Source organism: Podarcis melisellensis (genome assembly GCF_964234715.1).
Source record: "Podarcis melisellensis genome assembly, chromosome: 4".
NCBI lineage: Eukaryota > Metazoa > Chordata > Lepidosauria > Squamata > Lacertidae > Podarcis > Podarcis melisellensis.
This window is the reverse complement of record NC_138531.1, coordinates 40,109,345-40,127,505: the sequence shown is the minus strand read 5'-3', so window position 1 is coordinate 40,127,505 and position 18,161 is coordinate 40,109,345. Positions and strand designations below refer to the sequence as shown.

The window sequence follows — 18,161 nt, the reverse complement described above, 5'->3', positions numbered from 1 at the left end:
GGTTCTGCCACATTTGGCAATATGACCTTGGTGTCCTCTATTCAATATTTCAGAACCTCCTGCATCTCAAGTTTTTGAGCTAGGAACAGCAGCATTCTCAAAGGCAGAAAGAAAGAATGGTGCCAGTGAAAGACGCTTCAAAAGCTAGAAAGGGGGTCAAGAAAAGGTCTCAGAAGAAAGTGCCTGGGATACAGTGGGAGGATTCTGGCAGAAAGGGGTAATTTGTGGATGAAGGGTGTGCTCCTGAACATAAAAGCATAGCTTCCATGGGCCATGGGAATCTGACAAATTCTGATCTCCTTAGAAGCAGGAATCACCTTTGTCGTGAAGCAATAAGAAAGCTACTGCCAATAGCATCTTGTGCCTATGCTATTCCCCCATGGCCATGAGTGAAGAAGCCGCAGCCCAGTGACAAAACATATCCTTTGCATGTAGAAGAGTCCTGGTTCAATCACTGGCATCTCTGTAAAGCAGAAGAGCATCTGTGGTCCAAATGCCCAGGGGATTCCCATCAGGCTTTGCCAGCAAGGGCAATTGTCAGGGGTTGGTGGGAGGTGAAATACAACCACATCTGTTCCTCACACAGGCAGGAAGGCTTAAAAAACCCTGTCTAAAGGTTTGCAAAACCATAGCCAGGCAGTACCAGGCACTACTCGGATCAATGTACTATTTATCCCACTCGGATAAAGTTCATACATTTACTTCCACTTCAGACTCGGACTGGAAACATTTGGGGAAGGGGGTGACAGACAGAGGTGAAGGTGATGCAATTGCATCATCATGCCCAGTGATGGGGGTGCTGTTTTTTTCCATCGCACCTTTACCTTTGTTCAGAGCATATTTTAAAGGTTTTGCCGTGCCTCAATTCCCTATAGAACTCATTGTCAGTCACTCAAGATAAAAGAGAATAAGTACATCTGTCCACCAAAGATTAAATAAAAACACAGGCCCTGCCTCCAGGCTTAACAATTCAGTAGGCATGTCTGGAGAGAAAAAAGGATGGGGTGTGAAAAGCAAAACAAGAAAGTTCAGGCACCATTTCTCCAAGTTGCATTAAAGCTGTAACCCTGCAGTTGGCATTCAGCCAACTAAACCATATAAAGCAGCACTTACACCACTGGATGCATGCTGGAATGGTCCAAGTGTGTAGATATCGTGCCAGAAGCAGATCAAAAAGGGGTGTTGGGACATGTGTTGGGGCCTGTCTGGGACAGCTGTGAATCCAATGGATCCCAAGTCCCCACATTCTCCTGACATGTCCCCCTCCCCCACCAAACAGGCCTGGAAACTACACCAGTCTGGAGCTACCATCCCATGCCCCACCCCGGCCACAGATGGCCAGCAAGACTCTAGAGACAGTGGCTGTTGCTTCACCATGGCTTCTACACACACACACAGCTGGGTTGCTCTGAAAGTTAAATCATTGTTATTGCAACGACGTGCCAGCCACCACAGAGATAGTTATCCCCATACTACTGAATGATTGCATACTTAGATAAATGCCACTGTATCCCATGACATAGCTTCCTAGCTTAAGGTGGAGGCATGTTTTGTACTAAACTGAGTCCATATCCTGGAGACATCTCTGACATTGGTCTGCCTTCCTTCCTTCCACCATGTGTGACATGAGCATGCTGCACCCTGTAACTGGGACTATCCCAGCTTGTCTCCCTCATTACATTCATTTGTACACTCACTAGCTCTTGGGTATCTTCCAGCCCTGCTATTTAAGAGTTCTACAAATGAATCCTCTGCACCACAAATAATGGTTCTCCAGGCTTCCTGAGATCCTATGGCAAACCTAACTAACTAAACTGCAGTACTTTACATGTGTTCTTTCTCCATCCATTCACCCATCCTAAAATCTTATTCAAGAGACAGTAAACAAGTTCATCTACAGTCTATTCATTCTACAGTTCATCTTTGTTAGCTTGACTGAAGAACTGAAGCTCTGCCCATGTAAGATTTAATCTTGCAATCTTATGGCAGCTATGGCTGCCTATCTGTTCCTTGAAGGGCTCCTGTTCTATTTAACAGGACTGGCAAAAATAAAACAGGTTACATTTCCCTGCAACATTTTGAGACCCATGTCAACATATAAATTCCATATTATCAAATAAAATGCCCCCCCCAAAAAATAGTTTTATCTTCTTCCTTAATAGGCAAAGGTTTTAACCTAGCAAAATGTGAAATTAGGAGCTCTGTTTTGTGATGGTCAGGTTTTTCCTGTGTGTGTGTGTGTGTGTGTGTGTGTGTGTGTGTGTGTGCTGTTAACACAATGGTTTTTATCCTCTTAACTTGAGAGATCAAATAAATATTTTATTTGTCTTGCTCAAGAGTAGCATTGCTTCTTCATCCCACAGTGTGGCTCTTTCAGTAGGCTGTGGATCAAAAGTTACGATCTTCCTAGTTGAGGCCTCTGCTTCAACAAGCATGGATAATTATTTAAAATGGGAACTGGAAACCTATTATCAAAATGTTTATAATTGCAAGGTGAAAAGAACCAGCTGTCCAAGAGAAGGATGTCTCAGAAGGGTTTGCCAACGAGGCAGCCATGAGGCCCCTTTTGTTCCTCTGAGAAAATGTGACCTATTCAACATCAGGAAATGGCTCTCTCTTTGTAGCCCTTCAAATGAGGTTGTGAAAACACCTTGTGATTATACATACACAGAAGCATTTGTCATGGCACAAAGCAAGAATATGAGTGTTTTAATAAAAACAACAGCACAAAGACAAAACTATTGGATTTATATCACTGTTGCCTCATAGTCTTGCTAATATATTGCTATGCTACAGCACAATAACCTATGGAGCATAAATTGCAATCCACTATAAAGATATTTATTTACAAAAAAAAGCTAAGTGTGTATGGTTTAATGAATGAATACTAATTAACAACTATACAGATCTGTAAGTGCTTCATATACATTATTGGAGCAATTCTTTTGAGGTAGTTCATAGTATTATCTCCATGTTTCATATGGGGTGGGAGATCAAGGCTAAAATACAGCAGCTTGCATGGCTGAAGTGAGGTTTGAAGTTTGGAAATTCCAGCTTGCAGCTCAAGCTCTTTAGCTGCTCAATTAGCTCTGTTGAAACAAACGGGATCGGGTCCCTTTATTTGCAGCCAAGTTGCCATTGCTTTGGAGAGATGCAATCTTGTATGTCTTGCTACTGGCTGTGTTTATGATACAATTATGAGAGTCAAGCAGATTGCATGGGCTGTTCATGTGTAATTGGTATCCCACCAAGAGGGAGGTTGACAATTATGCAGGAAAAACACCATGCAATCTGCCCTGTACACACAGCAACATCATTCATATGTGGTTGTCACAGGATCAAACCACAGAAATGCAGCTGACATGAAGATAGACTCCAGTTCCCCATCTGCTCCATCCTGCATGGCCAATGGTCAAGGGGATGATGGAAGTTGTAGTCCACCACATCTGGAGGGTTACAGGCTTCCCATACTCATGGCCTAATGAATATTAAATGTAGGGATGGGCAACCTCAAGTCTCAGGGTGGGGGGATACTGCCTCTTTATCCAGACTTTCAGGTTCTACCCAGATGCATTCCTCACCAGCCTTACTTCAAGCTCATCTCCAGTGCTTTTGCTGAGCTGAAAACTGTCCTTGAAATGTGACATTATACCCTTGGGCTGAACAAGAGTCCCCCTTCCAATTTAACATGATATAGACAGACACATACCAGTTCCTTGAAATGTCTCTGCATATCAGATCCTAGGCCAAAGACAAGCAGGTTATTGCATCCTATCATGGTGTAGCCCGATAAATATTTGTGCATGGTAAATGCCATGCAAAAGAAAGATATAAATATGAATAAATAAAAAAAACACCTTACACATTCTTAGGTAATAATAAGAATAAGAATAATTTATTGTTATTTATATGCCACCCATCTGACTGGGCGGCTTCCGACAAAGTATTAAAAGCACAATAAAAGGGTAAATTCCATAACCCACATTCATTATATAAGACATACCAAATACCTGACAAACCTGCCTGGTCGATTATAAATCTTTCCTCCCTGTCTCCCACCAAAAACTGGCTAAATGACAAGCCGCAGAACGAAAGGATAGCTAATTAAAGAGGAAAAGGAAAACGACACTGTGAAAAGGAGAGGCTTCTTAGACAGAAACCAAAGCTGGATGTTTTAGAATAGATGGCCACTAATTGCAACAAACAGCTGGTTTGTGTTCCACTCAGATAAAGAACTGACAGACCACCAACACTATTAGAGAGTCAAGTTTCAATACACCCACTTGAAGAAAACAAGTCTGGCCAACACACCATTCATCAAAAGTGCTGGAAGCCACTGGAAACGGATGCAGCTTTGGGGAGAGCATAGACATTGGGAAGCAATACTGGCATCTCTTTTTTTGCAGAAGCGATTTAGACCAAAGGGCTAAGGAAGGGGGAGGGGGATGTTAAACTATAGTACGCTCAATGGAAAAATGAGAGGACTCGCATGACATGTGAGTGAGAGATAAACCAACGTTAGGGCAGGTATACCAAGCCAGACTGGTGGTACATGTGGGTCCCTAGTGCACAGTACACAACATGGTGTCCTCCATGTTGGACCACAGCTGCTGTCATTTCTGACCATTGGCCATGCTGGCTGGAGTTGAGGGAACGCTGACCAGCCCCGCCACTCCAACTAGCAGTAGCTTCTCACAGTCAGAGACATTTGTCCTTCACAGCTGCTGCGCAAATTTTAACTGGGGCTGCTGAGGCTTGAAGTTGGGGCTTTCTGCGTGCAAGGATATGTTTTGCCAGTGAACTTCTCTTGCTTGCTTGGTGCTGCTTTTCATATTTAATTAGTGGTGTCTCTCTGAGGGCATGAACCATTATAAACGTAAGACAAATTTGGGGGGCTTTTTGTTTTTGTTTTTTTGAAAAACAAAACTATTTAGGCCCCCACAATTACTGTGATTGCACACCCAAACTGGCTAATTGCGCTTGCAAATTAGCACAGTTTCCTATTTGCACATACAGTTATTCAATCTATATGTATAATCATGCTAATTGCACGCACAGCTTGTTGAAAAATCAGGTTGATAAGTGAATTATAGTAATTCCGTGAATCCTTATCTTGCACATTCCATCCGTACTGCTATAATTTTCTGAGCTGGTGCCACATGTAGCAGGAAGTGTTGAGTGTTCGCTGCCCTCCCCCCTTCTCCCTTGGATTCTTTGAAAACATGAAATGTGTGGGAGCAGGGGGAGTGGGAGCCAGGATGTGTAACCTCACATGGCTTTTCTGGCACACGTTCCATTCATGTCTACAAAGCTCGCTTCAACAAAGAACTTGGAGGATCAGACTTCAAAAATTTATTAAGAGGTCATATTCCCCCTCCATGACTTCAGCAGCTACTGTGAAAGCAAATGTGATGCATTTTACCACCCCACGGAACCAGAGATTACGTTGAATTTTTAAAAGCGGGAGAAGTGGGGCTGACATTCTCCTGAAATGTCTAGCAACCCTCTGCCACAATGCCAAACCAAGAGTGCAAGATGAGGACCAGGGAGGCAAGGGTGCATTCATTCATTTATTCATTCATTTATATCTCATATTTTTTCTCTAACGGGCTCAATGTGGCATACATGGGTCTCTCCACTCCTTTAATCGCCACAGCAACCCTATGAGGTGGGTTAGGCTAAGAGGCAGTGACTGGTCCAAGGTCACCCAGTGAGCTTCATGGCTAAGTGGGGATTTGAGTCCTGGACTCCCAGGTCCAAGCCCAACACTCTAACCACTATACCACAGTGGCTCTTGCCCCTGTTAAAGTCCCTATTCAGCTATGAAGCTCATTAGGTGGTCTTGGAACAACCTCTCTCATCTTAACCTCCCATGCATGGTTGTTCCTTCTTTAGAGGAAGGATGACATTTTTTATAAAAATGTATTTTTTAAAAAAAGGAATCATGGGTAAGAAAAGTAAAATTTGAGCATAGGCAGGGTGTGACTGCTACCTGGTATATTATTGAGCGCAGCTTGCTGTGTGTTGAATCAGGTGACCCAGAGTCAAAGTTATCCTCTTCTATACTATACAACTCTGTGATATATGTGGGTCTTAACTAACTTTCCACCAGATGTGAATTTAAGGTCTTCTGGTAGTTTACTATATGCTTACTAGACTTCTAATTTCAAGCCCCATAAGCAAATTAATTTTAAAAATAAGCCACAAAGATACACATAGAATTATGTGACTGAACCACTGCAATATTTGAATGGAATTAGCTGTACTCTGTTGCCTCTTACTTCCTTTCCATGACTGCAGTCTCAGTTTTGGAAATTTAGGTTTAGGTCCTGGTTGGACTACAAATCCCATCATGCCTGGTCATAGATCATACTTTGATCCTCTCAACTGACAGTCACAGGATTGACTGGACATTGGTTGCGAAACCACTGTGTTTGATCACATCCTCAAAAAGATGGAAGAATACTGGCGTTTGCATCTCTATGGAGTTGGCAGTGAGTCATCCCCAGCTAAAACATTTCCTCTTTGAGCAGGTTCAGAGCGGTGCCCAGACTTCTGAAAGCATTTCAGCAAAGTAAATTCATCATTCCTTCTCATTTTTCCACTGTTCACTTGCAAGCAGATGCCATTGCTTGCAAAAGCACATTCCAGAGGGACTCGCTTAGTCTTTGAGGTGCCACAACATTCCATCATTTTGCTCCTGCTCCAAAATACAGCTATTCCCCCTCCCCTCTTGGAATTCAATAAGAAAACTGTTCCTCCTATAGAACAGCAGTCCATTATTAATAGACCTGGACAATACAATGCCAAATACTATGGTGTGGATGGGATAGCCACAGCACAGCAAGGAAACAATACCAAGAGATCTCAAGAGGAAAAGAGCTTTCTGCATTTTCTTGATTTCATCTGGAGTTGACAATGCACATCTTGTATGGCTAAATAAATGACCGACTTGTTACTGGTGACCCGGATGACAAGTATTGACGTCCTCAATCGGAGAGAAATGTTCATGGATTTCAACAGAGCTTTGTTCAGGCAAATGGTATTGTTGTCATACAATTTAGAGCAGAGGTCAAGGAGTTAATAGTCTTACGTACAAATCGCCATTCTGCCTACAACTTATTGTGTCACCACAGAGAAGTCACTTGCGCTGTTTACTCATCTGCAAGAGACATGCAAAAATAATTGCCTCCCTTGTCGGCCTGCTGTGAAGCTTTATTTCACAGGAATCTAACACATTCTTGATGTTCCATAAATAAAACAGGCCCATCATGATTTTTAATAAAAGAAACAGCAGTAATTGCAGAGCCTTATTGTTGATAATAAAGCACCTAGCTAATAAGCACTCAGTAATTTCCCTTCATAAATCAACTACTTTAGCAGTCAATTTTGCTATGTTCTAAATGTCCTTCCATGTATTCTTGATAATGGAATGCTGCCCAAAAGGGGTGAAATATTGGTTGCAAGTAGGGCAACAAAGGTAGCCATGGCTCCAATGAGACTAGAATTTCGTCAAAAGCATTCTGAGCAGTCACATTGCGTTATACCCCATTACTCCCATTGCGAAGGAGGACACCTCCAGTAGCCTTTCAGCCACAAACTACTAGGTCTCTTTCCAGAGTGGTCAGATGTTAGAAACTACACATAACATTATTCTTGTGCTTCAGCTATCTACTTACATTTTGAAAGAGAAACAGCTATGTGGGACCCCAATCCAGAATGTGCTGTCAATCTGAATCAGGACCCACAACACTTTTTTGCCCAAACAGCCCCCAGCAGTGCTGTTTAGTGCTAATGGCACCTTCAGAAACAATGAGCAGCCAGCAGGCAATTGGCATGGACTCCCAATTTGAATCACTTTTCCTTCTAAGTAAAAGTGGCTAGCTTAAGCATACTTTTTGAAATGTATGATCATCATAGCATATATTTTGTCCAGCAGTCAATTTAAACTCCTTCAAGTGCATATACAAAATGCTGCTGCTGCTGCTGTTGTTGTTATGACTCAAAATGAATCACAATGCCGACACAGAATCCTGCTTGTCTCCCAGTCTGGAGAGATTCTTTTGAACTCTTCACAAAGTGCCTGGGATTTCACCATCCTAAATTATTTCATGCCATTTGCAAACTTGGCTGTTTTGTGGTGCGCTGCCTAGTCCAATCATTAAGTTAACAGAATTATGAAAAATACACAGTAATCCTCACTCTCTCCCACCACCACCACCACCTCTCCCATTAGAAAAAAACTGCCCACTTATTTTTACCTTCCGACTCCTGTTTTTACAATTACTTACTATCTGATATTTAACTTATATGCAGAATTTATATGCACATTTAACTTATATGCAGAATTCATCATGCGAAAGGCTGGGCTGGATGAATCCCTAGCCGGAATTAAGATCGCCGGAAGAAATATCAACAACCTCAGATATGCAGATGACACAACCTTGATGGCAGAAAGTGAGGAGGAATTAAAGAACCTTTTAATGAGGGTGAAAGAGGAGAGCGCAAAATATGGTCTGAAGCTCAACATCAAAAAAACGAAGATCATGGCCATTGGTACAGTCACCTCCTGGTAAATAGGAGGGGAAGAAATGGAGGCAGTGAGAGATTTTACTTTCTTGGGCTCCATGATCACTGCAGATGGTGACAGCAGTCACGAAATTAAAAGACGCCTGCTCCTTGGGAGAAAGGCGATGGCAAACCTAGACAGCATCTTAAAAAGCAGAGACATCACCTTACCAACAAAGGTTCATATAGTTAAAGCCATGGTTTTCCCAGTAGTGATGTATGGAAGTGAGAGCTGGACCATAAAGAAGGCTGATCGTGGAAGAATTGATGCTTTTGAATTATGGTGCTGGAGGAGACTCTTGAGAGTCCATGGACTGCAAGAAGATCAAACCTCTCCATTCTGAAGGAAATCAGCTCTGAGTGCTCACTGGAAGGACAGATCGTGAAGCTGAGACTCCAATACTTTGGCCACCTCATGAGAAGAGAAGACTCACTGGAAAAGACCCTGATGTTGGGAAAGATGGAGGGCACAAGGAGAAGGGGACGACAGAGAACGAGATGGTTGGATAGTGTCTTCGAAGCTACCAGCATGAGTTTGACCAAACTGCGAGAGGCAGTGGAAGACAGAAGTGCCTGGCGTGCTCTGGTCCATGGGGTCACGAAGAGTCGGACATGACTAAACGACTAAACAACAACAACTATCTGATAGGGGTGGGGGGTTTAGGGACGGGGTAGTACTTTTGGTGGAGAACAAAACATGCTCCCTTCTGGGGTAGTTTACATTCTTTTAAACTGCTTTTTAATTGTTTTTTTCTTTAAAAAAATCAATTGTTTTTAACTGGTTTGTATGTTCAGGCCCCTTTTTAAAGGTGTGTGGAATTTTTTTTGGTGGGTGGGTTATTTGGTTCTTTCTGTTTTTATTTTGATTATGTATTCTGTGTTTATATATTGTAATTTTATCCTGTGAACCGCCCTGAAACCTGTGGGTATAGGGTGGTATACAAATTTAAATAAAATAATAATAATAGTTTGTCCACTGTTGGATCCCACCCTGCACTCAGCTCTCACATGTGCTACCTAGAAGCTGTCAGCATACAACAGTGGCCCCAGGAAATGGCTTCAAGTGGCTGGCTGAACAATGGAGAATTATCACAGAACAACTAATAAAAGGAAATGATGCATGGACAGCCCAGTATGAAACCACCACGAATGCACTATTCTTGCATCAATGATGTTTCACAGAACACCCACCCAAACCCACACCAGACTGGGGGTATCCTATAATGGCATGGAGAAAATTAAATGAACTCACTCCCTTTTTCTGTCCTATACAGTGCCAGATTTTTCAAAGTGGTTTACAAAATGAAACCACAATAGAAAAATAAAAACACAAGCTTCAAATAAACCACATCCTAAAAATATAAAAACATAGAACATAAAACAAGAATCAACATTAAAAAAAAAATCTAGCAGAAATCAATGATAAAATGCCTTCTGGAATCAAAACAACAACGGTCTAAACCGAAAACGAGGAAGAACCTATTGGACCACTTCAGGGGAAGAGTTTCATAAATTCAGTACCACCCTCAAAAAGGTTGCTTTCTTAGTGCCTGTCAAATAACCAGTGTCATTGATGCCAATCGTAAGGCTCAGGTAGGTTCATAAAAATAACGGTGCCCATCAAGTCCAGCATCCTGTTATCACAGTGGCCAAGCAGATGCCCAGATGAAGATAGATAGCATGATATGAGCGGATCTGTTGCTCAGCAACTGATATTCAGAACCAGGCCACATCAGATCCTAGAGGGAACTATACAGCCATCATGACTAGAAGCCTCTGATCAGCGCTATTTTTCTAGAAGAAGAATGATGATGAAAAAGAAGGGGATGAACACCTTCCACATTCTCTTAGAATGGCAACGGCACCCACCTGAGAGGTGCCAGGACTGAGTTCCTGTGAGTTCCCCCTGAAAAGCCCTGCTTCTTATAATCTTCACTTCCGTAAAGAAGGAGTTCATAGTATGTAGCATGCGAACTCTCCTATTTTAAATAACTCCTGGACACACCCTCTCCATTTTGGACATAATGTCAAAGTGGAGGTGGAGAACATTTGGCCTTCCCACATGTTGCTAGACTACAACTCCCTTCATCCTTATTGGCCATGTTGGCTGAGGACGATGGGAGTTAAAAGTCCAACACCACCTGGAGGGCCACAGGTTACCCATCACCTGGTGTAAACAGGTGACGTTGACCCAAAAGCCAGTCCCACAGATTTCACAGGGACTTGCCACCTAGAACTGCAGCTCTTTGTTAGAATAATCTCCATGTTAAGTTTGTTAATGAGCTGCTACCAGCATGGTCACTCTTCATTTTCCACTGCACTTTCTACGACACTGATGGGTTTCTTTCTCCTCTCCCAAAATTACACACCTGCCTACTTTACCAGTTCTCCCAAGAGAGGTCACATGTGCAGCAGATGAAGGAGTTATTTTATGGTAGCTGGGGAGACTCTACCTTCTTTCCCCAAAAATAATTTTTAAGAAGTTTTCAATTTCACGACTGAAATAAAAAAAACCCAATAAATTCTCCTCCTCTGTTTTCTCTGCGGTTCTTTCTAGAGAGTTACATTCTCAGCAGGGCTTCTTAGATGCCTTGGATTTGCCTGAAGAAACACTTGCTGTTTCTGTGGACCAAATCAAAGTGAATTAAACATTAAAGCACCGTAATAATGTTGCAGGTCTGAAGTAGCTTGATGTATAAAAACAATGATAGGGTGAGAGCAAAATTCATAATGGAGTAAACTGGACTTCCCCTCCATCATTTCATTCTGGCAGCTGGTCCTTAATTCTAATTTGCTGTCAAGAAAAGGATTTCTCACTTCAACATTTTAAGGCTTCCATCCCATACACACTAATCTGGGAATAAGTTCCTTTGAACTCTGTGGGACTTAGGTCACACAGTATTGCACTGAAACTTAGAATGGCCTAATGTCTGTCTGTCTGTCTATATCTTCAGGCTTACTTCGCAGTAATTCCCATAGTACTTAATATAGGCTTACTCACTAGTAAGTGTGCCTAGAATTTTGACCTAACACTGTAAATCTATACATGTTTACTTATATGTAATTCCCATTTACAATCAAGCAGTACATAAATTTTGTGGTTAAGGAAATAAATAAGACCCTGCTGTGAAACACTGCTCCCGTTTTCCTTCCAGGGCACTCTCTGTGTATACGTATATAAAAAACACCATCAAGTTACATCTCATGCCCAGGAAAGACCCTGGAGCACAGCACATAGCTTCCATTTATTTTTATCTTACTTTACCAAGGTAGTAGCAAATATATATATATATATAGAGAGAGAGAGAGAGAGAGAGAGAGAAAGGCTTTTTATGTAGCCCATTTTCTTTTCTCTGCCTCAGCTCTTTCCTCTCTGTGAACACACTCACACATTTCTCCTTTCCTTTGGCCAGACCTGGAAGATTATCAAATGGGAGTGAAGCCAAGTCCACCTGAGCAGGCAGTGGTTATATAAGTTCAAAGGGAAAAGAAGCCTGGCTTTGAAACAAAATGACGAACACTTAAAATTCCCAACCGAGGGCACCGGAAGGAGAACAAATTAAAGAATATGAGAAATGCACCAAAATGTAATTTAGGGCCCTGAGCAGAAGGAGCCAAAATCATGTCTCTCTCTTCCCCCACCCCAATCCTTCTTCTAGTTCTCCTGCCTCCGTCTCATTTGCTTCTTTATATTACACCTGGAAGAGATTTAAGTCACCTTAAAGATAAACATTTGAACATGTTCTTTGTGTGGACAACGAACCACATATGTGGATGAAACAAGTTTAGACTGGAAATAAGCTGAGCCATTCCAAAAACTTCCTTCCGCCGCGCCTAACCCCGATACCTGAACACCCCTTCCATATTTCCTGCAAAACACATTTATTGGCTGGGCCAGTAGCAGAACTGGCATCCAGGACAGGCCTTCAGGGAATGTCTTGCGAAAACTGGGTTTCCCCAAGAGCCACTGGGGTCAATGCAGCAGCTGGCTAGAAAGGTCAGAGAGTCACTGCTCCTGCCACTAACTCAGTCAAGTATGTTAAGTTGTGGGCGAACATATCAGACAACACAGCGATTCTTCAGACAGCTCTTGTTTATTCACAGGTCAGAACAGAACTGAACTGAAGGGTTCAGCTAGCCTGCTTATATAGAGCTCCACTACAACACAACAGTAACAACTTTCTGTAACTATCCAATCACTGAACGTCACTTTCAATTCCTTATTTGCATATGTGGACCTGAGTGAAAACTATCTACAGTATTCCTCTGCTGGCCCAGGGTGAGAACTTCAGTACATAACAAAGTACATGCAGCCTGAAGGGAAATGTGGGAGGAGGAATTAGTTGTAGCGACAGCCAGTCAACCAGGAATTCTTATCTGGCTCAGATTTTAATCTGAGAGGAAGTCAGAGGTGTGATGCTCATTTCTTCTTTGGAACTTTTATCTGGGCAGTTTCAGGAGAAATTCTACTTTTCACCACTGAAGGCAGCAAGCATGTAAAGGGTTAATAGGGTACACGGATGTCCAGTGTAATCCAGATTCCTGTATGATGCCCACATTTTATGTATTTTCTACCAGAAACATCAATGTTTCCCACAGTGGAACTGTCCTTACTGAAAACGAATATCCAAGGAAGTCAATGGGACCTGCTTCCAAACAAATGCATTTAGGATTAAAGTATTTATCAGGTGTTAAATTTAACATATTCTTTTTGAAAGCTGGTGAATGTTGACTAATCCAGATAAATATTGTGGTTGATTGACAGATTGGATAGAATTTTAGCCTTCTCCAAACCATGACATTTAAAACAAACAAATAAAATAAGAGAACTTTTGTTTCTATGGTCCAGGTTGTCCAGAAGGGACTGAACAAACACATTATTAACACCTTGTTAACTACTGAGCAGTTCCCAAACATAAGAAGTCAATGAAACTATTCTCTGCAGTTTTATAACTAGAAAAAAATAACAGGTGATAATTCTCAGTAAATAGTTTCTCATTCTTCTTGTCAGCCTTATCTTCCTGAAGCAGCAGAATGTTCCCTTCAGTTAAAAACAACAGGAAAGTTATTGGGAAGAACCACAGTTGCTTGAATTGATATTAAGTTATCCAGCAGAACAAAAGCAAGATTGCTTACTGACAAAGAGCAGCACAGGTGATGTTCAGCTTTCTATCATAAATTCTAAAATCCTAAAGAAGTTCACTGAAATGATTCCTCGTTTGACCTCTAATGAAATGAATACCTTTTCTATTTTAAAAAGTTTGTTTGGTTTAGAAAGAAATTGCCCACTGCTTTTAACCCCATTCGAAGGGTGGCCTGAAGTGAACGACATATAAAAAGGCCTGTTGATTTTTGTATGGTTTAGATCAGATGTGGGGGTACCTTTGGCCCTCCAGATGTTTCTGAATCGCAACTCCTATCATCCTTGGCCATTGGCCATGCTTGCTGAGACTGATGGGAGTTGTAGTTCAGAAACATCTGGAAGGAAAAATGGCCTCCACACCTGATTTAGATATTGACAATATTACCGTAGCCATCTCAGAAAGCTCCGCTATGGGGAATGTAGGGAAGACATGTAGAGTGAAAAGTACCCATTACTTTAATCTGAAAATATGCTAAGCATGATTACCTTCTTTCAGAAGATGCTGGAAGCCTGAGAGGAATAATAATAAGGCTTTGCCTATGACTTGGCTTGTGAGAAACCTACTGAGGTGTGTGAGAAAGCAGTAGTTTTGGGGGCTTTTCTGAAGGCCGGATGAGGCTGGGCCCTTGGGCTTCATCTGGTCACCTTCTCTGCCTTACATCAATATTTGCAACTGGGGGGAGCCCAAGGCAGGTTTGTGAGCACATCTGAGGGAAGAGAAGGAGCTGAAGGATGTCCCCCCCCCCGTGAATCCAAACTCCCAAATCCATGCTTTGAAGGCTCAGCTTCTTCAGAATGGCAGGCCCATGGGATTCCTGAGGAAGAGACAGGCATATGGAAGCCATTCAGCCTGAAACAGATGATTCTAGAGCAGCCTTCTCCAACCCTTGGTCAACAGATGTCATTGTACTCTATAACTCCTGGACTTCTCACCATGGTAGTTGGAGATAATGGAAGGAGGGGATTGTAGACCAACAATATTGCAGGGGGTGGACTAGATGACCCTTGGGTCCCTTCCAACTCTGCAATTCTATGATTCTAACAACCGGGGACCTGGGATGGGGGAAACTGCTCCAGAGCAACCATGTGCAAAGCACTGAGTGGAAAAATGGATTCAGTCAGTTAACTAATTTCTCTTTCCAATGTTCTATCTTTCAAGCACCTTCATACAATACTGTGTGTGTGTGTGTGTGTGTGTGTAATATACAGTTCATGGATTGTATCGGGAATGGGGGGAGAAGAAACTAGTTTAAGAGGAAAATCAGAACTAGAAGCTCTGAATGATGAAAAACATGCACCGCAAAGCTTCCAACCTTTTCAAATATTCCTGGCTTTTCTGATATCGAAACCTTTCTAAAATATTCAAAACATTATTAGATCAAGCATTTCCCTGCAAAGCACAATGAACGAAATACGGCATTTCAGCTGACAGACTAGACACAATAACAGAGTGAAGCCTAGAGGGAAGGAAAGACTTCAAGCTTTGCTGGCACACACTCCATAAAAGGGATGCTCAGCAGACTTTTTGGGTCACTGGTAATCAAGAACATTAAAGCCCAGTCAGATAGTAGAAGTGGGAACAAATCCTTTCATACTCCTGTAAAGGGAGGCAACAGCACTATCTGGGGGAATAATCAGACAACCTTTTCTTATAAACAAGTAATGCCATAGCAGACAGTGCTGTTACTCAAAGTCTGTTGCATAAGGGGAGCTGCACTGGCTCCAGAATGCAGACACACAGCTGTCCTGAACAATCAATCCTCCATCTAAAAGCACACTCAGCTGGCAAGTGCCAACAGGACTGCAGACACAACAGGGCCACGGAGAAACAATACAGAGGTGCCCGCCTGCTCAGAGGAGCCCCTCCCCCATCTTACAAAAGGCACAAAACGTCTTTGTAGGGGAGGGGAAGGACCTAAAAGGAGGGCCGCAGCAGATGGGAAGCAGGTAGAATGCAGAGGGTTGTTTAACTTGCTGCTCTACATTAGCCCTGTGCAAGCATTTTTCACTCTTGTTTTCAGTAAGTTTATTATTTATTTCTTGCCCTTCATCCTAAAGGAACAAGAAGTGGGGATACACCTAGCAGTCCTGCCTCCAATGTCATACACTCTTATCTAGGTCCTCCTCCACATCTGTACATACAGTGGAAATTGCCCTGGGAAGGGGTTATTGTTTTTTTGCGTGTATACTTCTGTGCACAAAAACTCCCCGGAAATTGGAAGCCTGAACAACCAGCATTCCAAATTCCATGGAAGCATTTGCACATACCACCCTAGTTGTGAAATGATCCCTCTCTACAGACCTTTGCACTGTACAAGTGTACACTGGGGAGAAGTGCACCAAATTGGAATAGGGAAACTTGGCATGACTGACACTCTCTCTCTCTCTCTCTCTCTCTCTCACACACACACACACACACACACACGTGTCTTGCTGTTGTGTTGCTGGGCATGGTAGTGAAGAATCCCTGAATTTATTTATTTATTATTATTTATGCTTCAGGTCCCGGTTCTGCATTTAGATTTCTAACAGCAAATTCAGACATTACCCTGAAACAGTCAAAGTGTATGAACAAGCAATTCATGATTTCACTTTTCCTGTTTCTGCTTTCTGGTGTAATATCTAAAGGAAAAGCCGCACATCTCTTTTTGCCCTCCACTGTAGTGAGATGGGTGTGAGTACCACATCGGCAGATGCCTCAGATGAGGAAATGCAAGCTCTCCTTGACAAATAATGCAACCAGGAATACAGTTCCATACTATTTTAAAACTGCAGACAACTTAGACCTCAACATGCAACTGATGCAAGAGTGATAAGCATGAGCCAATGCAATTTCCAAGTTCAGAACTTGCCTTCCTAGATTACTTTAGCCCACCCGCTATCTCTCAATCTCAGAAACAAACACACACGCTATAGCAAGGTGGCTGCAAGAATTCTGAGGCAATAGAGGCGAAGTGCTTTCACCGCTATAAAGTGCTGTATACATGCAAAGTGTTATTCTGCACATTGGATGAAGTGATGGTGGATATCCCCGTGCCATTGGCAGTATTCTTCCATCTCAGTCGCTGCTTTTAATGCATCCCATGCTGCAGTCCTAAGCACACTCACCAGGGAGCATGCCCCTATTCAACTCAGTAAGGCTTAATTCAGGGTAAACATGTTTTAAGATTGCACTGAATATTACACTAGCATAAATAGATATACTTAATAATTAAAGTCTGAAGTGAATATGGTGTATTTCTAGGCCAAACTTTTACTTTCCCATTAAAATTTCTCATTAATGAGTCCTTATTCCAACTGAAAGGAGTGCAAGCTATGAGCAATTTTTGAAGAAGAAAAATGAAATATGCATACATGCAGAACTTGGGTAGACTCTGCACTTAAGTCTATGTAAATGGTCTGTAATGGAATGTTGTTCTTGTTAAGAGCCGGGGGCTCTGGGCAGCCTCAAATATAAATTTAGAATGAAGCCAAGGTAAACCAAGCTGTTTCTTGCAGAGATAAACTTTAAAAAGGAAACTGAAATTGGCTAGATCAAAAGGTCCAAATGTTAGCTCAGAAATGCAGACTTTGGGGAGAGCGATTTGTAGCCCAGACTAACACAGTTTTTGGTTAGTACATCCAACTGCTTCCAGCTGGTGGGATAAATGGGACTTTATGGATTTCCCTTGAGGACGGTCTGTTACATTGATCATATAATAGAGCTTTGTTTCCAATCGGGGCATCCTAGTTTAATCCTAACCACAAACAAATTTGCTTTTTTCTTGATTGACCAACATTATTTTAAGCATCTGCATTTTAGGATGGGACTGGGATCTTCTGGCGGGTGACTGTGTATCCGGCAATACTGTGGCTGTCAAACCCATGGGAACGTGACTTTTGTCCAAGTACAGATAAGACTCCTAAGTGCAACGCTGGAGCCAGCAATAGCAGCAGGGGGCCATGCCAAGAAACAAGGAGGCGTAGTTCCCAGTGGACTTTCAGGGGGAGCAGGTCAAGCCCACAAGGGCAGCCATACCTCGTCTACATTGGCTGGAGACCCCCCCCCTTGCAAATCCAACACAGGAAATACCATGCTGTTCAGACTAAGCTACATAAATAACTTAAGTTTACATATTTGTGTGGGTGTGTGATTTGTTCCAGAGAATATAGAAGTAGGTTAGGAAGGATGGACTCATGCACCAGAATAAAGTGGAAATGTGGTAGAAGGATAGGCAGAACCCCTTAAGACTGCAGGTGAGAGATCACCTTTCTGCATGCTGCCCCTTCAGAAATATACCCCCACAAGCAGAAAAAATAGACCTGAAGCACTGGTGTGCTAGATTTCCATTGAGGGACATTCCTAACAGATCTGTATCACCCCCCGTCTACATTTTGCTTCTAGCACCTCATTCTGCAACATGCTTATTCTGCCACTGTACACTTGGCAGAACTTGGCTATTGTTCTGGA

The 18,161-nt window shown here is 42.3% G+C and overlaps 1 protein-coding gene across 2 annotated transcripts in view; it reads right to left on the bottom strand.

The window, feature by feature from the left end:
• The window catches only part of NHS (NHS actin remodeling regulator), a 242,351-nt gene that overhangs the window by 193,329 nt on the left and 30,861 nt on the right, over positions 1-18,161 (bottom strand). The gene's annotated exons all lie outside the window — the stretch shown is intronic.